General features: G+C 40.0%; 1 protein-coding gene across 1 annotated transcript in view; it reads left to right on the top strand.

Moving 5' to 3' along the window:
* SLC35F3 (solute carrier family 35 member F3) overlaps window positions 1-25,343 on the top strand; it is a 218,042-nt gene that overhangs the window by 76,525 nt on the left and 116,174 nt on the right. The gene's annotated exons all lie outside the window — the stretch shown is intronic.

The following is a 25,343-nucleotide window of genomic DNA, read 5'->3' as shown; positions in this document are numbered from 1 at the left end:
ATTGAATTACTTTATTTTTAAACCCAATTTGGGAAAATTGTCATAATTTATATAGCATCATAGGTGCGCATCATGCTTTAAAGATACAAAATAAGAAAGTTGCTGCTCCATTGAATTTATAATCTAGTTATACAAGTAAAGACATCCACTCTAACTCCCACCTAGGAAGAAAGCTGTTGGGAATGCAGTGGTATGAAAGCCTGCCTGTAGGTAATGGACCAATGGAAATGAAAAAATAAAATAAAACTTTAAAAAGTTTGTAAGGAAGCACAGTACTAGAACTAGTTGGGAATTTTTCAAACTATGTTTTGTAGGAAAATGCCACTTTCTTACAACTGAAACTTTGCAGGAAAGGGTCAGTTTTGACTAATTTCATGATATTGGGGAAAAAAGGGTTTTGAAATAGTCAAAATGTCCTGTTAAAACTTTTTCAGTTAGAAAATGTCCAGTTTTGGGGTCCAAACAACTTTTTAATTTAAAAAAAGTTAATTTGTAGTAAAATAATCAAAATTGCAATGAAACGTTTCAGAATTATTGGAACTAAATGTTTCAGTTGGCCCAATGAGGATTTTTTCAGACTTTCCATTCACAAAAATTGTAGAGATTTCAACTTTTTGCCCTGGTTAGGGATGGAAATTTCTCTTTAAAAATCTTGGCAATTCTCACAGGACAGGAAAACCATTTCTCACCCAGCTCTATGACGTACCTGTATCTGAATTATGGCACGGAGCAAAGGGCTGACTTCGGAGGTTGCTGAGCACCCTCAACTCCCGTGGTCTTCAGTGAGGTTCCGCTGGGGGTTGAGGGCTCCCGGGGTATGTCTGTATTTCAAGATGGGGTGTGATTCCCAGCTTAAGGAGAAGTACCTGTGCTAGCTCTCACAGAGCTAGTGCACTAAAAAAGGAGTGAAGCTGCAGCAGTGTAGCTATGGGAGAGGGTAACTGCTCAAGTATTTACGTAGGGTCTTGGATGGGCTTAACTCCAAGGTGGCTAGTCCCTTCTGCCCCTCACACTGCTGCAGCCACACTCTTTTTTTAGTGCGATAGCCCAATCAGAGTTAGCGCAGGTATGTCTTCTTGAGCTGGACTTTACACCTCCAGTTTAAAGTGTAGCTGTACCCCCAGAGTCTAGCAGGAGGTGCTCAGCAGCCCACAGGATTGGGCTCCATGGACCAGAATTTTAAAGTTTTTCAGGCTCCTCATGATACAAGTACCTAGTGGGATTTTCAAAATCACCTCGGTGCCTAACTCCTAAAATCCTTAATCTGTCCCCAAGTGCCTAAAATGACCAGGAGCTCATATACATTGTGCATGTGTCAGACCAACGATGTGTGCTGGTAAGATCTTTACTCTATAATTGGCTATGAATCTTGGTGTGATTTGAAGCTGAGATTTTATTTCTAAATTAATTTTTAAGTGCAGGCAGGGGTGTGTGCAGGAATATAAATTCCAGTTCAGTTGGAGGGGCATGTTCTGTGCCCCCACCAGGGGGCAGAGGAGCTCTGTGCCCTCCTCCCCGCTGCGGCTCTGGGGGTCCATGCCCTTGCTTGCGCCCCCTTGTGAATGCCCCTGAGTGCAGGGGTGCAGAACCAAAAATAAATGGACTCTGTGCCTTATTTTGTTGTGTTTTACTATTAAGATGTGTGGAGATGAAACCTTGAGGAATTTACATATATTTATTAAAATATTTAGCCAGGCAATCCCCAGTGAGAGGACTCATCTGATGGTATCCTGAGTAACAGTCCCTTTGACAACATAATATTTAGAAGTAAAAATATGTATTTATTTCAACAGTATTGCTTTGATGCAAACTAGGAATATATTTTCATTATTCATTGTTTTGCATTGTTCGAGTGTCTAATTTTCCTATTAGGAATAGTAATTGCCAAGATAATTTAACATGTCCTGTATGCCAACTGCCTCAAAACATATCATAAAGCAGCTATAGCTAAACATTCCAGATGGTATCTGTTCCATTCTGCAGCCATTGCTTTCTGTCTTACAAGGACACACAATTATTGGGTAAGAAAAAGCAATTGATGATCGTTTTAATTTAGGGTGTTTTTTAAAATTACAGATCAATTACCCACTTATAGAACAACATGAAAAGATTCTGCAGCAATGACAATTAAATAATGGTGATCAGGGAATGACAGCAAAAATGCTTGTTATGAACAGGTGACATTCACCCATATGCAAGGGCCCTGTACAAGAACTAATAACTACTTAAGTCCCACTTAAACCCTGGTACTTAACTGGTGCATAGACATGGTGCTGGTTCTCTGCACTAGGGTGACTTTCACCTGAAAAGCCCTTAGTTAAAGAAAATATAACCCTGAAATATGAAATAATGGAAAAGACAGTTTGCTAGTGATGATTTGTTTTCTCTCCACTTCTTTCAGAACTGGAAGAGAACAATACAGGGCAGAAAGAACTTCATAAGTAAACAATCTTTTTAAAGAAATAGAAGAAATTGCCAGTTTACTACAGTTTGGGGACCAGTATACATACAGTGTCCAAGCTCAGTAAAGTAATCTCTTCACTTAATTCAGGGGCAAAATCCAATATTCCCTTGCAATACTGCACACTTATTTCAGCTGCCACCCTGGATAATTAACAAGTTGTTTGTGTCTGGAACAACTCATACTAATGGGGTGAAGGAAGAGTCAATAAACGATTATATAAGCATTACAAGGAGAGTGAGGTTTAAAAGAACAGATGGGCAGAGCTTACAAGATATGAGAGAAGCATGTCTCAAGAAGAATGTTGATAAATTGGAGCTGGTTCAGAGAAGAGCTGTGAGAATGATTACAAGGGTTAGAAAACATGCCTTATAACAATTAAGCTTCTTGAGTATCTATTTAGCTTAAAGAGAAAGTTAAGGGATGAGTTGATTAGTCTAGTGTGGGGAACAAATATTTAATAATATGCACTTCAGTGTAGCTGAGAAAGGTGTAACAAGATCCAGTGTCTGGAAGTTGAAGCTAGACAAATTCACGCTGGAAAGAAGGCACATGTTTTTAATCATGAGGGTAAATAACCAGTGGAACAATTTTCCAACAGTGGTGGTGGATTCTTCATGGCTGACAATTAAATCAAGATTGGATGTTTTTCTAACAGATACATTCTCTAGGAATTATTTTGCGGGGGAACGTCAGTGGTCTGTTATACTAGATTACACACTCTTCTGGCCTTGGAATCTAGGATCCCTGAATCAGGCCCTTATTTTCTATGAATTTTTTATTTGAAGCATCTCACATGTTGTGATACATAACGTATGTTGTAGAGAGTGTAAAACTGTTCTGTCAGACTTGATTTTTAGGTGTTTTAATGCTTATTTGAAACTTTTGTAAATGACTGCATAGGGGATGGAGGGAGCGGGCTTCTGTCTGGAAGGCTGTTGTCGATACTGTAGAACAGACTGAGCCAGATCCTCAGTTTGTGTGAAGTGGTGTAGCTCCACTGCGTTCAGTGAGACTGTTGATTTCCCCCGGTTGAGGATGTAACCTACAGTCTATGGCGGTTTATCTCTGCAAAGGGTTTTTTTAAGTGTTTTATCTAGTTTTTGCCTTTCTGTATCTTTACACATCCTTTTGCTGTTGCTTGATATTTTCTTTTATTATGCTAAGCACTGCATTTCTCACCACTTCACTATTCTTAATGATATAGCTTTTTAAAATACAAAATTATGGTCCCTGTCCAAAAAAGCCTACAAATCTAAGTAATTTAAATTAAATTACAATATGAAAGAAAAATGCTAAATGCTGATGTCCTTGCAGAATGACATTTTTGCTCTGCTCATGGAAAGTTAAGAACAGGTTTTAAATGGGCTGAGTTGAGCTGAGTTGAGAAAAGGATTCAATGTCCCAGCAATATTAATTTACATTTGACGACACCAGATCTAATTCTGGTGTATTATTTGAGAAATGCTTTATCAGCAAGGCACAGGCCAGCCACTAACTGACAGGATAAAAAGGAACTTCCAATGGGGTGCAAAAGCAGCATGGCTAGCAGTCAAAATTTGGGTTGGCCCCAACTCCAGGTGGATGGGCAATCAGATTAGCTGGAGTCACTGTTTGAGATACCCCAGGAGGACAAGGGCACCTGCAGACACATGGAGGCTTCCTCATCCTCAGAGGGACAGTCGCACCAGCCCTGTCCAGAGCTGCTCCCAACATGGAGGATTTATTCAATGACCAGTGCACCTGTCCAGGTAGCCACGTGCTCCAAATAGGCACCAAGAGGCCCTGTGGGACTTCTTGCAGCACTGTGAGATGCAGTGCCTACTCCTTTCCCAGCCCCGTGCCACCTTCCAGCACGCTCCTGGTTTACCAGCCCAAGGCAAAATGGCTTTACAGGTTCCCCAGCCCTGCCCCTGGCGTGGATCCTCACATCACCCAGCTGCCTGCACCCTGTAGGATTCAGCTACACTCCTCCTACACCCCCCCATCCCACCTTGGGCAGGGGCCACCACTCATCTGCCAGTGTCATAGACTGTATGTATGTAGGCAGTATGGGGGTGAGGGAGCACTGCTGGGTGGGGTTGATGGACACTGCTGCCAAGTGATTGGGGGGAGTTTGGGGGTTGGGGTGCTACCAGCTGATTTGGGAAGATGAGCATGGGGGGGCAACTTCAGGCTGGGTGGCATTTGCAGATGCATTGAAGGTATGTGGAGATGGGCTGCACGGCTGGGTGGGGAAAATAATCACAACAAATGCTTCCAAAATAGTTTTTTTTTTTTTTTTTTTTTTTTTGAAAATGTACAAGAGCTTTGACTCCAGCTGAAAGTCCCCCACTCCCCTTCTGAAATCTGAAACGGTGCCCCTATCCTCTGGCATGTCTTGGATGGTGGCTCCAAGTAAAAAAAAAAATATTAAGGTTGGGGTATGGGTCCAAAATGCCTGAGGAAACAGTCCCTAGCTCAAACAAAAGTTATAGGCTTGATCAGGAATCACTGGGTGACATTCCATGACACAGGAAGTCAGACAACTAGATGGTTTAATTGCCCTTTCTGGGCTTAAACATCCTTGAATCTATGAAAACATTCAGCTGCCCACCCCCATTGTCAGGCAGCAGACTATGGTTTCAGCTATGGTTTATTTTGCATGACATGTTCATTTTAGTGAAACCTTATTCTACCATGCTGCCCCTCTCTTGTCTGTTTCTTCCATCTTTTGCATCTCATCATATTATACTGTGATCTCTTTGGGACAGGGACTGTCCCATCTCTGAGGGTACACAGTTCTTAATGCAATGGGGTTCTAATCCTTGGTTGAGGTCTGTATGTGCTATTGAAATACCAAAAACAAATGATCTGTGCACAGATGTAAATGAGTACACAAGGTGCAGTGCAGTGGGGAATCCAGCCCTGTGGGTCTGAACTAGATAATTTATAAATTCTGCCAATATTTACAAGTAGTATTATGACAGAGGATTATTTACACTGATGCCAGGAGCATTATTTAGGTTTCATAATATCTTCGCTGGAAATGTAAGTCAAACTGGCCATAGTTGAGGACTTGACCATTAAGATGCAATTTCCATTGCTGAGGGCTGCCAAAGTGGCAGGAAATGACAGCATCTGAAATAGATATAGAGGGCCTGATTCTCACACTAAGGTCAAAATAGGGAGACGAGGGGTCTAAATTTTTAAAGAAATATACTAAATCCATATTTTTGGTATTTTGGTATAAGGTTGCATTACAAAGTTAAAGGTTTAACAGGAGTGTTATTTATTTTGTAAAAATCTAATTGAAATGGCACAATATAAAACATAGAATATAAACTTTGAGCAATGCTTGACTGTTTCATGGTGGCTTGATGAAAAATTAATTGATTCAGAGAGAATAATTAGAGTTTCAAATTACCTCTTTGGGCAGTTTTTCCACTAGATTTTCCTTGTATGCCTTTTGCAAGAAATCTGAAACTCCAGGACCTGACCTGTGCCCATATTGTTGCTGCTTGTGCTGATTCTTGGAATCTAATTTATACATCAGGAGCGGGTGCATATAGAGCAGTTCATAACTTTTTGTCCAAAACAGAAGATTAATTTGACAACAACAAATCTGCCATAGCAAAACACCCTCACTCACTTGCATGGGCAAAAAATGAAATTGAGGGAGTCTGACAGACTCTTTTGCACTTTAACCCAAAACCTAAACAGTGGGCTTGTCGCAGGCCTGGTACACCCCATCTCCTTTAGGGAAAGAGTGGGGCCACTATAGCCCCATGGTCAAGTTTCAACACTCACCCTTACCCTCAGGGTAGAATGGTCTACTAGTTGGGTCATTAAGGTGGTCCCCAGTGCCAGGCTGTGGCCTATTGGCCAGAATCAATATGGCTGCCCTCTTCAGCAGGGCTGTGTGGCCCAATGGGCAGGGTTAATGTGGCTACCCTCCTTAGCAGGGCAGAGTGACTTAATGATCAGAGGGGGTATGGGCTGCTCCCCAGAGGTAGGTTACAGGACCTGGGTCCCAGCCCAGGACCCTGTCAATGGCAAGTATATTCACCACTGGGTCAGGAGGGATCCAACCAAAATACACTGACTTGGTTCCAGGTTCTACAACCAGATTAATGTCTAGTTCCCCTGGGCTGCTTCCTACCCTGTCTTCCAGTGCCATGGTCCACTGGGGTGGTTGACCGGTGGAACTCCCAATGGCTCCATCTCCTCTTGGGCTTCCGCTGGTAGCTGCATATGTACCTGGGTCTTGGTGTGCCTGTTTCATGACCTGGCACTCCAGCAGCTCCTAGGAGGGAGCCTGCCATACACATCCTTGCTTCTCAGCTGTAGATCCAGACTGAGCTGGGTTGCTCCCTTTTATACTGAGGCTCCAGTTGGAGCATGCCAAAGCAGTGCTGAGGGGGTGTGGCCTCCTCTGCCAAAGCAGTGCTGAGGGGGCGTGGCCTCCTGCCCGGAGTGTAGGGTTAACCCCTTCATGTCCAGTGAGGGGATTGTACAGCAGTGTTAAATTGTAATAACTTTCCAAATGGATGGAATGTGTGATGGTCGAATGTGCTGATCTGTTGATATAACTGATATAAACAGACATGAGGTCACTGTAAAACTTTGACTTTGAGTGCAAATTAGAATATGTATTGCTTTGGGATATCTGTTGGAGATGGAAGTAAAAGCCTTATGGTTCTTTGGAGTGTGTTATCTGGCAAAGCACATTTCAGTTGTTGCTTTTGGAATGGATGCAACGTGACCATCATTGAAGTTGACGTCATAAACTGATGTTGATTAATATCTATTCAGTTCCACCACTAAGGTCTTGACTACACTAGAAAAGAGGTCAAGATTAGATAAGAGTTTGCTAGCTAACATCAACCTAAACATGGTGTTTTCCTTAATGTAGCTCTGGGTTAGCATCTTTATCTCAGTTCAGCTGGTTGCTGGGGTACACTTGGATTAGATGAATTGAAGGAAAGGGTGTCAACTAAAGGTTTAATTAACACACCCTGGCCTAACCTCAACCTCTTTTCTAGTGTTGATAAATCCAAGAGACTGCAAGGTGGTTGAGGCACCAAATAAAAAAAGAGACTAGAGATGTGCTCTTGATCAGCATTCATGAGGAAACCAGAAGTTGTAGGAAATCACAAATCCTTGTCACAAGGGGTTGGATCACAAGATGATGCACCATTGGAGCAAGGATGAAACACAGCCCTGAAAGCTTCCACAGCCAAAATCAATGCTAACAGATGTCTATTAGTACTGGATGACTTCAGCAGATAGATTCTGGTGAAGGGCTGAGAGCTGTCCAGTGTTGGAAGGAATGTTGGATTTATTCAGCAATCCAAAGAAAAAACTCCAGTTGATACAGTCAGAAGCATTCTCAGTATCTGCAGTATTGATTGCCGCAGAGTACTGATTGGCTGATATGTAAAAGTCTGTTCTCATGAAGGAAGTGGAGTGCACAGATTTGGGTCATTGTAGCATCCTGACATTACATCATCATCTTATGACTCCAAGCATAAATGCTTTTTCCCTGAGACTTTCATTATATTTTGTTTTCCTTAATGTTTGAAGGTACAGGTTCTCTCACACTAAGTTTTCTGAGGCACAGGTAGAACAATAACATGATTTCTGGTATTAACAAAACATAGCTAATGTGATTTTGTGGTTAAGTGATAAACTATTTTTAGGACTTTGCTTTTTCTTTCTTTCCACTCTATTATCTAAAAGAGGCAATATGGAAAAAGAAAGAAGAAAGCAAGGGGATTCCTGTGGTTTTAGCAGCTGGAGTGCATTTTGGGTAGTCATTTCAAATCTCAGTATCCTGTTGATTTCTTTTTCCAAGTTATTTGCTGTGAGCCACAGACCACAAGGTCCAGGTGGGTTGTGAATTACAGTAGCAACTCCTAACAAATCTGTTGAAGAGCTTTACAAGGATGATATCTTTTCCCCCATTGTTCTTCTTCTGAGTGTCTCGCATAAGGTTTCTTCTTTTTCAGACTCTTACTGATGATTTTGTTTCATTCATTCAAATCTGTGTGTTTTTTATTGTTAATATTCTGTTCTTGCTCCTATAAGACCTCAAAATTTGTGTATCCCTTTTTTCCCCTACACTGGTATTTCTACTCATCTGTTCTGTCATTTTTTGTTCATGTTGTGGTCATGTAATCATGGATTATTAGCAAAATGTATCCAGTCAATTTACAGGTTTCTGATTTGCGTACAGTCATGTGCTTCCCAATTACAAATTTCTTACCTCAAGCCTTTTAGATTTTTTGGACACTTGTATCTGTTACATTGTTGTAGCCTGTTTAACTTTAACTTTAAAATCGGAAAACATGTATAGTTTCTCAATAAAATTAGAAACTATTCAATGTAAATCATCTCTCAGACATTTTAGACACTTTCAGAAAAATGGAAGCCAGCCAATTCTATTAGTCCTATAATAACATGTTCCCTGAAATTTCAGTCCTGCTGTTTTGTTACTGAGTACTGCAACTGTTCCTTGTTATGGGTCTGGAATGGTTTATTAATAGCATGAGATTACATTGCCATACCCTGCCTACTGCTTTTGGATATTTCATCTGACAGTGATGTTAACAATTATGACATTTTGTTACACTGTTGAAATATTTTCATGAATTTTGACCCAAAAATATACAGTTACTGCACTCCCACCTGTCAAATTATATTTAGATAGCTTTCTTTAGCTGAGAATGTTCTGATAATTATTCTTTAAATTCTTTTGTCCAAGGTAGTTTACTCCTGTGGTTCTTGTAGTTTTGCCCTCACTCTTTTCTCTCCATATCCCCCGTTTTAGGTATGGGTCTTAAAACAGCCTTCCTTTTTAGTTGGACATTAAGGCACACACACATTAAAAGACTTGGAGGTTTTAGTACAGATCATTAAAATCAAGACATGCTTATTTTTTCCATAAAACATAATTATTTTTCCTATTAAGCTTTCCATAGCTATGGACTTAAATAGCTCTCCTCATCATAGTATCTGGGCATATCCCAAATGGAAAAACATAGCTACAAACAAAGTCTCACTCATTCTCCCTTCTCCACCTCTAGGAGAAGCATGTGCTAAACTGAGTATGTAAGTCAGTTTGATGAGCTTTTTGTAGAAACGGTAAGTCAGAGAGATGAGATTTGCATAAAGTTATGAACACAGTAAGGCCTGTGATCATTTTTATTGCTTGCCATGAATGAATTTCATAGTTTAGATCTATCTCCCATGAGTGTTCTATCATAAGCCTTCCCCTTTGACTGATGGATGGTGTGGCCTCGGAAGAAGCGATGATTTCACATGTCGTTAGGGCCAGTCCTATGAATATTACAATAAAGACCTGGAACTAGGCTCTACTCAAAGGAGAGGTAGACTGGATTACTAAGGTGATATGCTCTTGTGCTATCTTTCTAAGTACTTATATGGTCCCCCTTACCATAGTAGCTAACCACGTCACAATTATTAATGTATTTATCCTCCCCACACCCATGGGAGGTAGGGTAGTACTATTATCCCCGTTTCCCATGTGGAAAACTAAGTGATGTGCCCAAGGTCACACAAAGTTTATGTCAGGGCAAGGAATTAAACCCAGGTCTCCCAAGTCTCAGACTAGCACCCTCATCACTAGACAATCCTTCCTTGCATGCTGCTAACACATGGGCTACTGCATTCTGTTCCAGCTTTTTCAGGGTGGATAGCTTTGTTCCTAGGTATAGGCCCTGGAAAGCACTTAAGCACATCAGTGGGACCTAAGCACATGCCTATGTCCTGTCCTAAAGAGGGATGCTTTCCTGCGTCAAGGCTATAATGCGTAGCAGTAATCAAGCCTGGAGGTCATGAATGCCAGGATGCATAGTGCCAGATCTCTTCCGAGGAAGACAATCCTGAAACAGTGGGGACAAAGAGAGGACAGGAAGAGAACAATGTTACTGGAATCAAATACATAGTTTCCTAACAGAAAAATACTCAGCAGAAATTGATTATTCTTAGTGCCATTTTTATATTGTAACCACCACTGAGGGGTAACATTTTCAAAAGTGCCTAAGTGCCATTGAAAGTTGTAATGGGGGGCACTCACCTCTTGAGTACCTCCCAGCAGCTGGACCTGGTACTCACCCCTGGCACCACCTGCAGGCTGCCAGCCAATCTTGGTGGATCTTCTATGGCTTGGCCCTCTGACCAAGTTACAAAGGCCAAATGAACCCCTTCCAGGATAGGAAAGAGTACAGTACATGAACAGTCACATTGCCCTGGGTAGCATCTTCTGCCCCTGCTCTGAGCCCTTTAAACTCAGCCCTTTGTTCAGGCTCTAAAATAAGCCTTTCCTCCCTCCTAGGGTTTATGCTACTGTAACTGGTAGGGGAACCCAGGCCCACCTGCCACTCTAGGTTCCAACCCCAGGGACCCTATAAACAGTAGCTCTGCACTGCTCAATTTCAGTTCAACACTGCTCCTTCCCTGGGCCTCTTCCTAGTGGGCCTCTCTTAGTTTCACCCTTATCTCAGGGTTAAAGTTCTTAGGTCCTCTCTTTCCCTGCAAACCCATCTTATGCAAATGTGGCCAGAAACAAACTCTAGTTATCCCTGAAGGTCCTCTAGCCAGAGGAGAGCACTCTTCCTTGCCCCTCTAGTCCTAGCCAAGGACTGACCTGCAGCTTCTTTTATCTGGGCCTGCTGGCCTCTGATTCGTGGCATCTGTGAGACCTCTCTAGGCAGACCTGGAGGACCCACCTGGAAGGGTGTGTAGTTAGACTGTGGGGCCTCCTGTGGGGAGCCACAAAGGCCAGGCACACCCCAGCACAAAAGTTAATGGAACTTAGATGCCTATGTCACGTAGGGCTTTTGAAAATTGTACCCAAGTTCCTATTTAGCTGGTCCAGTGTTCTGGGCATCACCTACATCTTATGCAAATGCACCAAGTAGCTCGGTTATTACGTGCTGTGAACGCACAATAACTCCTTATTCCACCTCTTCTGCACTGGCGTCTCCACCAGCTTGTGACATGTTGATTTTTTAGATAGCATTGTCTCCTCTTTGATTGTTTAGCTGGAGCCTGAAACTGCACCTCAATGTTCAATCAACCTGAGTTATTGTCCTGTTTGCTTCCTTTCATTCGCCTAATCAGCCACGTGACTATTCCTAGACTCTGCACTACTGATGGCAGCCTGGCCTTTTTGTTTTATGTTGACAGTGACAAATCAAGAAAAATATTTATAGGACTTTGGCTTAGCACCCCACCGTCTCGATCTCATTGTCAGCCACAATATAATCCTAGACACATCCATGATTATTTCAATTACTCTTTTTCACCATTACCCTACAACATTTTATGATGATGAATAATGTAATAGTATAAATAGAACTTGGTATTACGGTATTTTACATTAGAAACAAAATTATCCTGTTATGCAAGGGAAAGCACAGTTTGATGGGCACTGATTGGGTTAGTACATAGTCCAGTGTAGTGGGAGGATCTACTTAGGCAAAAGACTATCCTGCAAAGAGTACTTAGCTCACATAGGGCATGATCCTGTCAGGTGGTGAGTATCCTCAACTCCCACTACGGTCAGTGGGAGTTAAAGATGTTCAGTGCCTTGCAGAATCAGGCCCATGCTAGTGACTTTAAGTTGTTGACATCTTAAAATACTATAGACCACAAGTTATGTTTAGTTTATTGGCTCCAAGCTTTGTACATTTTATTGACATTTTTACTTTGAAAAGTAATGGCCTTCATCTCTGACCAAAGCAGTGTGAATGCTGTTGATGTGTGTTTCAGAGCAAGAACCTGAGTTAGATTTTTTTTTTTTTTTACTTGTAATGGGTCTGATTTTCAGAAATTTGGCATATTCACAACTCCATTTGAAATCAGTGGGAGTTGAAGATGCTCAGCACCTCTGAAAATCAAGTCTGATTATGTCCAATTTCCGTGATGCTGGAAAATATAAGTAGTTATGTATAAATATTCTTTCTGATATTGCACCATTCCAAAGCATTTACGTAAATATTAACTAATCCTCTCAACATCCCTGGGAGCTACTGTAGGTAAGATAAATATTTTAATACACATTTTGTAGATGGGTAAACTAAGGCACATAGTGAGTCAGTGACTTACAAAGTGATTTATCATATGAGTGGCAGGGCCAGGAATGGAATATAGTGTTAGAAATGCTGTTCCACTGATGTTGTATAAGTTCCTGGAAAGCACAAAGTAGGTGTTACTTCTGTAAGTTCTGTACCCATTGCCACAGGTAAGTTGGATATTTTTGTTACTTCCACCTCTAATAGTATGTAGACTATGGAGTGATACAGTAGAATGGTTTCATCCAGACCAAAAAAACAAAGCAAAGATGACTGACACAAAAGCAAATAAAATATTATAGTAATGTAGAATGTTGTATGTAAACGTAGATTACAAGTAATTATTTCAAAAGAAACTTCTTTTCTGGAATGGCTTTCCATGTGTTTGTTTAAAAAGAAAAAAAAGAGCCTGAGACTAGCAAATTATTTCAGTTACAATATATATTTGATATTATTAATCTATTTTTAAGGCAGATAACTATCAAATAATAATTTCTCCCCTCTGAATGCTGTACTTTGAAAAAGTCAAAAATAAAATTAATAGGGCTATCAATGTGTATTTCAGGAAGAGGTCTGGGAATTTATTTATTTAGTGAGATGCTAATTAGCCTCTGTTGAATAATGCTTCATGCCCACAGTGTAATTAGCAGTATTTCTAAATCCCCAGCAATAACATATGGGTCACAATTAAATTAGTTTCCGATGTGCTCAGTACAATGGAGTGTATTCATTCTATAACTGTTAAAAATGCTCTGAAAAGCACTATGTGCATCTAAGGGACTGTATGCAAATACTACTAATACATTAAAATAGCTCTTTCCCTTGATTTGGAGTCTGTTTTAGCATTTTATTGCTTCAATTAATATTAGATTTATGTTAAGGAATCTTTTTTCCTTAACTATTTCTTAATATAAACTGAAGAGTTCAGCCCTACATATTAATAATCTTTTTTTCAAAAACATGTAGTCCGCAGTCCTCTGGTCCACCGAAGCTGTGGCCAGCACAGTATCCAAGGGGGGTGAGGATGAGTGGGAAAGGTGGCTGCACATCACATTTCATCTGTTCTGACCTGTGAGGCAAGTTAGAGCAGCCACTAGCCTCCAACTTGTGCTGGCTACTGGCAGCCCATGAGAAGCTGTTCCAGACCCCAGGAATAACTGGAATGCAGAAGTTCTTCAGCCATTACGGAAAATCTAGTGACCTGGTAACATTTGAACTAGAGCTGGTTGGAAATCTTCCAATGAAACAGTGTGCCACCAGAACATGCTGATGCAACAAAATCAGAATGTTTCATGGAAACGAATCTGTTTTTCCAAAATTGTCATGGGAAATTATTGAAACATTTTGTTTTGATAAGGTCTAAATATTTATTTTTTGACTTTATTGTTTTGACTTGTGTTATAGGTATGCAAAATAGAAAAGTTGAAATGTTTCATCCTAACGCAATATGACTGTTCATCCATACTCTCAAAAACGTGCAGTGGGTTCCAAATCCAGTTCAAGGTTGCCCTTCTTGTTTTCAAAATGTTAGATATACTGGCTACGCTGTGCTTCTTTGAGCTCATAGCCACCTGCTCCTGTGTTCATTCGCTCCTGGTCCTTGGCCCGTCTTCATTCTTTCCCTGGAGCTCGCTACAGTCCAGGTTTCATCATTCTCGTGTGGTCCCATTTCTTGTGATGTACCATCCTAAATTTAGCTCTGAATTAATTATCCTCCAGAATCAAAAATATTCCATTCCAAACTTCTCCTTGTTTTCCAGGCTGACACCAGTGCATAAATCAGCAGATTTAATAAAGGATGGAGAGAAACACAAAAATAACAAGGGATATTAATGATCATTTGGGGGGATGGAGGATCCCATGGGAGAGAGAATAGTATCTGAGGTGGCAAAGTAAATCTTATTTTATTGTCACTATGAAACACGACAGATAAATAAACTAAAATGTGGAACTGTAAGGATTAGATGGGCAAATAAGTCTAATTATAGAGCATTCATGCCATTGGAGCATGCAGAGATTAAAGCAAGATGTGATCTATCCATATTTCCATCCAGAATAGCTATTAATGGAATAGACAGTTCAAAGACGAGTTGCGTATGAAAAATGGCTAGACCAAAAAAACCTGTGGAGATAAGACACATTTGCCTCTCCTTAAAGGGCTGATAGCATTCCCTTTTTTAATCTTTAATGAATGAATTATGCATGTTTTTATGCCTGCCTTATGCATTAGACCTTACTGCACATGACCTTATAGGGTTTGTTATTTCTGTAATAAACAAAGGGAATGCTGTAGGCAAACACATATCCCTTGTTGGTGCTGTTATTAAGGACCATCCTGATTGATGAAAAAAAGAATGTAAAGCAACTAATAATATTATAACTTTGGCAGTGAAGTACTGATGTTTTAGCCATATATTTTTAAATAATGATATGAAAACCCATATTTTTAAAGACACGGATGAGCTTTTTAATGATAAACATGCATAGTAACATTGGATTAGTGGAATTTATTGAGTTGTGGGCATGGAGCAAACTTGTTTTTCTGAAGCTGATGGACAGCTTAGTTTTGTAAACCAATTATTTTGAATGGATTTCAGTTTGACTTAGGCTAAACATTTGATCAGCCGGTTGGCTGCACTATAAATAGAAAGCTTCCCACAAGATTTTGCGAATTAGAATGTTTTTTCAATATCACTCTGTAACCAGGGTAGATTGATTTAAATCAGAATTATTTAAATCGTCAATTTTAATGCTGATTTAAATCAGAAAGCATGAATCCTTGATTTAAATAATTCATTTTAATCTTTTTGCATTTGTACCTTTTCAAAGAAAGGTTGATTCTTATTGGTTGGTTGATAACTATTAAAACATTGCTTTGCAACTAAATATAGCTTTTACAGTAAATGTGGTGCATTTTGTGAAATAGGAGTATACGCTATATCTATACATCATGTATTCAATTATGTGGTTTTATATTTGTTCAGATTCTTGATTTTTTTATGGTAGAAAATAGTGAATGACGCATTTCCTATTTACTACACGATTAATTTTTTCCTTGTGATTTGTGTCAAACTCTATTTGGGTGGAAATTGGAATTCAACTAAATATACACAAAACCAGCATTTTAAATTGTTTTATTAGTTAAATAAAAGTACCTTTAATGTGCTGGATACATATGGAAAAAAGTAAGTTTATCAAAATATGTCTTGCATTTAAAACTAATTGAATTATTAGAGAAAGGAAATAGTGAATTGAAGTGACTGTTTCTGGTCACCGTGTCCTTCAAGATGTTAGAACTAACAGATCTCATCCTTTCCCCCTTTATTCACAGACTGGAAGACATAAATAACCTTTCTTGCTTTTTCACTTCCCAGTCCATTTTTCAACTTTGAATGAACTAGTTATTGAACTGAACTAGTTTAATAAACTGAAATGAAGAAAATATTCCTTCTGCATTTGCAGAAGAGACTACTGCTATCAAAAGCTGGTTTAGCACTTCCACAAACTCTGGTTCCAGGTGCTCAGCCAGTGATTTCCACCAGTTCAGTGGTCTGACTTTCTTTAGAATTTCAGCCGCAACCATGCACTGTATAATATTATTTTTATGAATTATTTTAATCTATCATAGTAAGTTTAGGCCTTAACATAGATTGTCATAGCTTAAAATTTAATTTTAAGTAGGTTTATTTTTTTAAAGAGAAAAAATGTATTTAATTTAAATTTTAAAAATTCTGATTTTTTATTTTAATAGTTTTTTCTCCACTTGCTATGTGACTAACCCCTTCTCAGTTGGTGAACTGTACCAGTGTTTGTAGGAGTGAACAGGGTTCACAAGATAGATTCCCTGCAGTGAGGGAAAAGGAAGACAATACAGATGGTATATGAATGAAGGAGAATGTGAGACACACTTGCCATGTGGAGGGTTTATCAAGAATTGTCTGTGTTTTATGCAACACAGGTGCTCTCGTACTTTAATGTGGTGTGGACTATGCAGAGGGATTCTCACTGGCCATCTCCTTTCCTGTTTGTAATTGCACATCTTTGTGTTAACTACAGCAAGCTCCTGTATGGAAAAGTAAAATATGTCTCTCATGCTGTCACGACCAAGAGTGCCAACCTCAGGGCAGACTATCAAAAAGCAGAGCAGACACCCCAAACTGGTTGAATGTTCTAGAATTAAACTTCACCAACCCAGTGACAAATGTGAACTCCTGAATCACTGTAACAGTCTTACAATGGACAATTCCCTTGGGCTCTTCAGACTATATTGCCATCCAGGCAAGCTGGGCTTAGTGATAAATGGTCACTTATACCAAAAATCACAAAATATTCAGGTTGCTCCCTGTCCCAAGAGACCAATCACTTACCCTAAATGAATTTGTGCCTTAAATCTCACACCAAAGACAGCGCTGGTAGCCAATCCTATAGTAGACTAATTAAGGATTTATTAACTAGGAAAAAGAAATGAGAGTTATTTACAGGTTAAAGCTGGCAATATATATATATATATGTACAAATGAGTTCAGTCTATGGTTTCAAAAGGTGACAGAGATGTAGTAACCTGTCAGCACTGAATGGCTTTTTAGGGCTAACCCAGCTTGACCCTGGGGATCTCTGCTTTTTGTTTCTTAGCTCCAGCCCTTGTCCAAAGAGATGAAAAGTGTTCATGCCAGCTATCTTTATTTTCCTGTTCCAGAATTCAAGCTGATGGGACGTGATTTCTCCAAAGCACCTTTTTGGGTGTAAGAGGGCCATTTAAACCAGCCTTTATGTTGTGATGTTCCATAATGGCCAATTTAGGCCGTGTCTACACTAGCACTTAAGCTGGCAAAACTTTTGTTGCTCAGGCATGTGAAAAAACACCCCCCCGAGTGATATAAGTTTTGCCAGCCTACGCACTTATGTGGTCAGTGCTATGTCAGCAGGAGACGCTCTCCCGCCAACATAGCTACCGCCGCTTGTTTAGGTGGTTTTATTATGTCGGCGGCAGATCTGTCTCCCGTTGACATAACATGGCTACACAAGCACTTCTGCTGGCAAAACGTATGTCACTCAGGGAGATGTTTTTTTACCCCACCCCCACCCCACGTGACAAAAGTTTTGCCGACATAAGTGCTAATGTAGACAAAGCCTCAGTCTTGATAATTTTTTCTGGACAGGTGGGGGAACTACTTTTCCTGCCTATATTCACAAATGCAGAGCAGGCATTTTTACAATTATAAAGCAAAATGTACATATTACCTTACAGCACAGGATGCAGACATTATGAGTAAGATTAATGCATGCAGCAACTTACAAGCATTTTATAGAATCTAAACACTAAACATATTCTTGCAGGTTCAGCACCTGTCTTGAACAATATTAACATACAGGTGAGCTGGTCTGGTTTCTAGCTCTGAATTTGTCAATGCTCATCTGATGCCTACAGCCTTGGCAAGAGCTGGCACCTGGTTTACCAGCATCAGTGTCTGTCCTTTCCAAATATAAAATTAGCTTGAATGCAGTAATCCCTTGTGTTGGATTACCCCCAAAAGCAGGTTCCCTGGATCAGTGACATGGAATCCAAATTTATGTTGGAGGAGTTTGTTGCCTTAGTCATTATGATGACGTAGAACCCTCATCCTCAGGACTTTTGCCCCAGTTCAGTTTCATTCATCTCTGTTTGGGATCTGTGGACTTCATTACTCACCTAAGGGCACAATCTTCCCATTAGCTTAGTAGGGCTGTAGCCCAAATAATAATTGGTCTTTCTCACATGAACAGGTAAGTTGGAATGTTCCCGCCACGCTATCCAGGGTGAACTTGTATTGTTTCCAAATTGATAATGCCCCTTAAATGCTCCCCAGTTACAACTTTGAAACTAGTTAAAGCTCCTCTGCTTCTTGTTCCTTCCCTCCCCCTTGTTGTTCCCAACACTAAAAGGATCTGTTAGAAACTCTGCTTGCTTGCTTGCTTCTCTGAATAATAATAACCAGAAAGCTATCTTCCTGCTGCACAAAGCTAATTAGAATGCAGACATGTATCCCAGAAGGATTTGCCCTGCAGTGGAGATTGCTGGAAGGAATCCCATACACAGAAATATTCTACCAGTGTTCTAGTTTTGTAAACTGCAGCGAAGCCAGTTATTATTTTTACATCGTGTCGTCATCATATCCTCAGTAACTAGAATCAAAGGCTACATTTTGCAGTGTGGTCTCTTTAAATGTAGGTGCCAAAGCTCTATTTTTGTCTCTTTCCTTTTTGTTTGGTAGCAGATAATGGGAGAGTGAAAGGTTTCCTAACTATTGCTGACACATCATGTTTATCATTAACGAAGAAAGAACTATCCTATCTGAATGGAATGTCAGGTAGGGCAGCTTCATCATTGTATACAATAAATATTATATTAGATTGTTGCTTCCTGTATTTTATTTTCTCCTGCTCAAGACCAATCTTACTTATTTGCAGCAGTGGATAACATTTTATCTGATATGTTGTGAGAAAATACTGTAATCTTCTGCTATAAACTAAGTGGCTATGCAGTTTCTGAAGTAACTCCCATTTTCCGTTCCAATCACATTAATTACAAATAGCAAGAATATTGTAAAACATTAATCTAGTTTCGTTGTAAGAAATAATTCAGGAAGGGCATTGAGCACAGAATTCATGTCTGGGTTTGGGGAAGGAGGACAAGGAAATCACTTTTGTTTTTGTAATACTACAAATTTTTTGGAGTAAAAAGTTGCTCTCTCTTTAAAAATCAGATTTCAAAATGCAGAATATTCCTCTCACAGATAGAAGCTCCAACCATGGGTGCATGTACAGATCAGAGGGAATGAAAGATTGACTGGGCAAGTGAGACTTGTTCTTTCAGTTGACAGAAATGTATTAGTGGGGGGAGCGGGGAGTATATAAAGTGAGTGAAGGACGTTGAATACTGTTGCTAGAAGGAGAATAAAAATAATGGAATGTGTAGTTTTTTTTTTAATGAATTCTGAAGTTATAATAAATAACAATATCCAACTCCAAAGTCCACAGGGCAGTACAACTAAGTTATCTCAGTTCTGTTTCATCCATCTTGTTAGCAACATTTAAGACCACTAACATCCTGAGGTAGAAAGATCTCTTGAAAGAGAAGTAAATCACATCTAGCATGTTAATCATTAATCAAATTTTAAACCTGAAGGACCTAATGTAACACTAGCCATTTTAAAAGATCAGAGGATGTCTGTTACCTACAGCACATTACAGCTGTGATGTGGAGTTTTAAACCTCCGATCCTGAATCTCTTTCAGGAGCTTCAGAAAAAACACTCAATGCGTATGTCATGTTACGCTATAGATGTTCAGTTGGTGCTGTTTATCAGCAGATTTTCTGAGGGGAAGGATAGGGGAACTGCACAGGTCTCACTGACTGCCCCATAGCCTTAGGTCAGGTACTATGGGATAAGTAAAATATCATCATCAGAACAAAGCAAAAAGAGGTGCCCATAAATGTACTTTTCTCCTGATATAACAAGATTTCATTCCCTACCATTTCTGAACTCTGGTATTACAGTTTTGGCTGTAAATAGCAATTCTCACAAGGGTGGTAGAACACTTCCTTTCCCGTCTGGCCATAGGGCAAGCGGCAGTTAGAATTTCACTTGTCTCTAATCAGCTACTAGCTATAGTTGCTGTGTGGAAGGCAGAAAACTGCTTAGAAAGATTGGGCCACTGCTATCATTTTGAAATTGATAGCTCTCTGCAAGCTGTGTACCTTTCAGAAAGGGAGAGGAGTCAATTTTTTTGCCTCCCCCTGAGGCTGTCCCAGGGGTGAATTGCTTTCTCTGTTGAATTAGCAATTGAAAGCTGAAAATTAAGGGGTTTTTCTTTTTGTTCTGACACTGGACTGCAAAATACTGTCAATAGTAAAATTACAAGAGGTGGTGCAACATTTTTTTGAGGCTGCTTTGCTCGAGTTTTGTTTCCTGCTGCAGCTCTGAGAGAGAGAATAGCAGCAGGAGGCAGGAAAATAAAATAAGTGTACCTGATTCTCACTGAAGGATTTCTATCACCAAGCAGTAGTAGGAAACAAAAATAATGGGAGGGCATTGCTAGCACTTGCCATCAGTCAGAAAATTAATAATGGAAGAAACTGCCTAAGATTTCAGAATACCTGGTGTCAGATGCTGTGTAATGGGATTTAACCATCCCTGGTTTCAAGTTTTAAACTACATGAAAGAGGAAGTCCTGGTACTTGAGATCACACACTGTGGACTCTTCTTTTCATTCCAGTTTTAATCTATTTTTAAACTGGTGTACTAGTTCTAAGATGGCATATGTTATGCTCCTGACTGCATAAATGGCCTAGAATAATTCAGAAGTAGAACAGAATTCACTTTAAAATAGCGTTCACCCGATTATCATTTAAAAAAAAAAAAAAAAAACCCACACACACAAAAGAGTCCTGTAGCACTTTAAAGACTAACAAATTTAATTTCCGCAGGCATAAGCTTTCGTGGGCTGTAACCCACTTCGTCAGATGTAAGGAATAGAAATCAGATAGAAGGTGTGTATATATATATACATCTAAGGGTAAGGAACAACAATGGGGAAGTTAGGTATAAGCAAAGTCCATTCAGTTAGAGTAGTTGAGGCCTATTCACAACCATTGGTTAGGAGGTGAAAATGTGTGAACAGTGACAATTACTTCTTGTAATGAGATAACCATTCCAAGTTCCTATTTAGACCCAATTTAATTGTGTCAAGTTTGCATATGAGTCCCAGCTCTGCAGTTTCTCTTTGAAGTCTGTTTTTGAAGTTTTTTTTGTAGAAGTATAGCAACTTTCAAGTCAGCTACAGTGTGTCCTGGGAGATTGAAGTTCTCTCCGACTAGTTTATGGATGTTACCATTTTTTATGTATGATTTGTGTCCATTTATTCTTTTGCGTAGTGACTGTCTGGTTTGGCCAATGTACATGGCAGAGGGGCATTGCTGGCACAGGATGGCATATATTACATTAGTAGATGTGCAGGTGAATGAGCTCCTTATGGAGTGGCTGATGTTGTTAGGACCTGTGATGGTGTCACTAGAGTCGATGTGTGGGCAGAGCTGGCAACGGGGTTTGTTGCAGGGGTAGGTTCCTGGGTTAGTATTCTTGAATGGTGTACGGTTGCTGGTGAGTATTTGCTTCAGGTTGGGGGTCTGTATGTAAGCAAGGATAGGTCTGCCTCCCACAGCTTGAGTGAGTGAGGGATCATCTGCTAGGTTAGCTTGTAGATCCTTAATTATGTGCTGGAGAGATTTTAGTTGGGGGCTATAGATGATGGCCAGTGGTGTTCGGTTGTTTTCTTTGTTGGGTCTGTCCTGTAGTAGGCGTTTTCTGGGTACCCGTCTGGCTCTGTCAATTTGTTTCTTCACCTCTCCAGGTGGGTATTGTAGTTTTAAGAATGTTTTATGGAGATCCTGTAGGTGTTTGTCTCTGTCTGAGGGATTGGAGCAAATCCGGTTGTATCTTAAGGCTTGGCTGTAGACAATGGATCATGTAATGTGTCCAGGGTGGAAGCTGGAGGCATGAAGATATGTATTGCGGTCAGTTGGTTTTTGGTATAGGGTGGTATTAATGTGACCATCCTTTATTTGTATTGTATTGTAGTGTCCAGGAAGTGGATTTCTTGTGTGGACTGGTCCAGGCTGAGGTTGATTATCAGACAATATCAGTCTTACACATTAACCTCAAAGCTTACTCCTGATTTATGCTGGTGTGAGAGAGATCTTAGTTGGGGCCTCTAGATGCTACTGTAATACAAATATCAAGTAATATTAGTTGCCATTATATGCTAGACAGCATTATTTCTGCCTGCCGCTTGAAGATGTCTCATTCTGTAGCAGTCACATGTTTTCTGAGCAGTGAGTTGAATTAACTGTTTCAATCTTCCTTTACTTACTGGTCAGCTTCTGAGTTCAGGGTTCTGTGTTTCTCCTGCAATAGCTAATTGGCTCAGGCCTTGCCTACACTAGAAAAGGTTTGCTAGTATAACCTTCTGAGGGTAGACATAGCATATATGACAAGAGTTCTTTAGCTGGTATACCTTATGCTAAATCCCTGAATGAAATAAGCTGTACTGGCAAAAGAACGCTATTGCTATTGTAACTGCATCTACACTAGGATGTTTGCCAACATAGCTATGTTGGTCAGGGAGGTGATTCTCTCACACTCCTAACTGACATAGTGATAATGCCAAAACTTAGGTGTAGACCAGGCTCAGATAATTCTCTGCTCCACTGAAGGCTGAATGGATAAGATATTGAATGCCGGCTGTTTCCTCCAGAAGTCAATGAGTGGTGTAGGTCCTAGGTATTTGTGTTGTCATCTACTCTTCTGGGAGAAGCAAGGAATCTTGGAATTGAGTCTTGGCAGGTTGGGGAGAAAATACATTTTAAAGTTGAAATGAAAGGGTATTTATTTATCATTTTAAAGCTCCAGTATGTCATGTTGATGATTTGAGATCTCGCACTATCCCCTTGTTTGCTGATTTATTTTTACAGCTTTTCATTTCATCTCTAACATGCAGAGTTATTGTAGCTTGCCCTCTCTTCTCACAACAGGCTTTCTAATGACAGGACATTTCATACCTGTTTTGCCATTGTAGCCTGTTGTATATTTACCTAAATTATAGCTGAAGTATTTTGTTTCATCTTTAGGTCATTAATCAGATTCTAAGATGAAGCTTTTTCTCAGACTGCATGGTAAATGTTATTTCAATTACAACCTAATGCATTAGTGGCCTTTTTGAGTACTTCTAATCTGGAAAGACTGCTTGCCAGAGAAATAAAGACTATTTACACTACAGACTGTTAATTGATCTTGGCATATAGGGCATAATATTATTGAGACTGTATCTGAGGGAGTGTCAATAAAATCAGAGGAAACGCCAAGAGCTCCTTACTACCTTTTCTTTCATGCCAAATTCTACCCTCATGTATGTGCACTTTCATTTCGGTCTTTACTGCAATGGGATAATGCTGCCTTTACTGTCTGGATAGCTCCTGGCACGTTATGGGAACTATCGGGGCAAATAATAGACAAGTATCTGATGGCAGAATTTCTCATTTCCTACATTGCTCTTGACCTGGAATCTGCAGGGTCTGGCTACCAAAAACTTTAAGTTGATTAGAGGACAGGCATCTTCAGTTTTGTTTATGCTTTGGATATTAAAAGTGGCTGCCTGTGTGCCTAGAAGCACTCAACTCTTTCCTGGGGGGAGGGTTGGGGTTCCCTGGGGTTGGCCAGGGGCAGACATTGCCCAAGGGGGAGAGCTGGCTAGGAGGCAGGGGGCAAGGCACTTATCAGAGAGGAACAGGAGAGGAGAGGGCTCCGTGGAGTTGGGTGGAGGAGGGGAGAATGCAAAAGAGATGCATGCGGGGTGGGGGCAATAAGAGATGTTAAGTTAAACATCCGTCCCATCATTCGGAAGGAATGGAGGGAGGCCCCCAGTTTGTATGTGCACTTCTTGTACATATCATGGTCAATCTGAAATGCGTACACAAAAGGAGGAGTTACCCCATGGAGTTCAAAAATCAGGAGATAGATCCAAAAGTGATTTTTTTTTTAGATTTTCTTTAACCTCATGATTGTAAAGTCAATTATGGCTTTTTTAAAAGGCTGTGTCATGGTTTTTTAACTTGTGACCCTGGTAATATTGGAGTTGGAAGGAGATCTCCTTTGGAATTTATTGTTTTGCAGACAGAGGAAGGCATAGGAAGGATAGAACTCTGGGAAAGCTTCCCACTGGTGAAATCCGGAAGAAATATTGTGTGTGTGTTTAGCAGAAGCATACTGTAAACTATTAAGGAATGACAACAAGAGAAATTGTAACAGTAGAGCAAGGGTTTAAGGTGAAAGGGGACTGCTCAAGAACTTGGGGCCTAGATTATTAAAAGCTTTTACATATCAATATTGAAGGCCAAATACAGTAAGTCTTAACTTATTTGCGATTTTTTTCACAAAATGTGACATAACCAAAATCACTGTCCTAATCACTGATCACATGGGCCCCCCTAAGAACCATGGTCTTGAGCTATTAAACCATTCCAAAAGGCCTTAGTAAAATATAGCCCTGTTCTTGACAGGTATCAAAGCTATTTGTTCAGTTCCCAAACATGAATTTTTGGATCCAGTACAGAATAACAAGGATGTTACACGTCAGATTTGAGAAGTATTGGAAGTGCTCTGTGAAAGTGCGCATGCCATGCTTGTACTGTGTGGTGGTTGGTAGTCCACATAAAGAATAACTTCCTCCTAGTGCAATCAACTGGAATTAATTCCTTAGCTTAAAAAGTAGCAGCCTGTGCTTTGGTGTTAAAGGGTTAGGATTCAAATCTTGGTAATGAACTGTAGTGGTGGTCATTACTCTTTCACATTCTTTGCATGTCAGAATCTAGGCCATAGTGTACATTTCCTTGCTTTCAGGAGCACTAAATAAACAACAAAGGTATAACAACTTAAGCGGAGAAAGCTAGTGTTGTTTTGTTCATAATTGTTATAGCCAAAAATAAATATCAATTCCTCTCATCTCTCTCTGTTTTTAAAAAACTCCTTTTATAAAACTGTTATTGGAGTTCTCCTGAAAGTAAGGATATTTTCAATACGCCCTAGATCCTGACACAGAAGGAATGTGAAGAAGTAATAACCACCTGCAGTTCCAGGAAAAAGGATTTGAATCAACCTTTATTTTGTTATTTTAAGCAGTCATAGGCTGCTGCAGTGTAAGTGGGTATCATCTGCAGATAAGCTTTGTATTCCTGACAATGAGTCATGTGACCTTTTTGAAAGCTCTCTC

This window comes from Emydura macquarii, unplaced genomic scaffold, assembly GCF_026122565.2.
Source record: "Emydura macquarii macquarii isolate MOO-44397 ecotype Brisbane River unplaced genomic scaffold, CSIRO-AGI_Emac_v2 contig_3517, whole genome shotgun sequence".
NCBI classification, from domain to species: domain Eukaryota; kingdom Metazoa; phylum Chordata; order Testudines; family Chelidae; genus Emydura; species Emydura macquarii.
The sequence above is the reverse complement of the archived record's forward strand: the minus strand, read 5'-3'. Positions and strand labels throughout refer to the sequence as shown.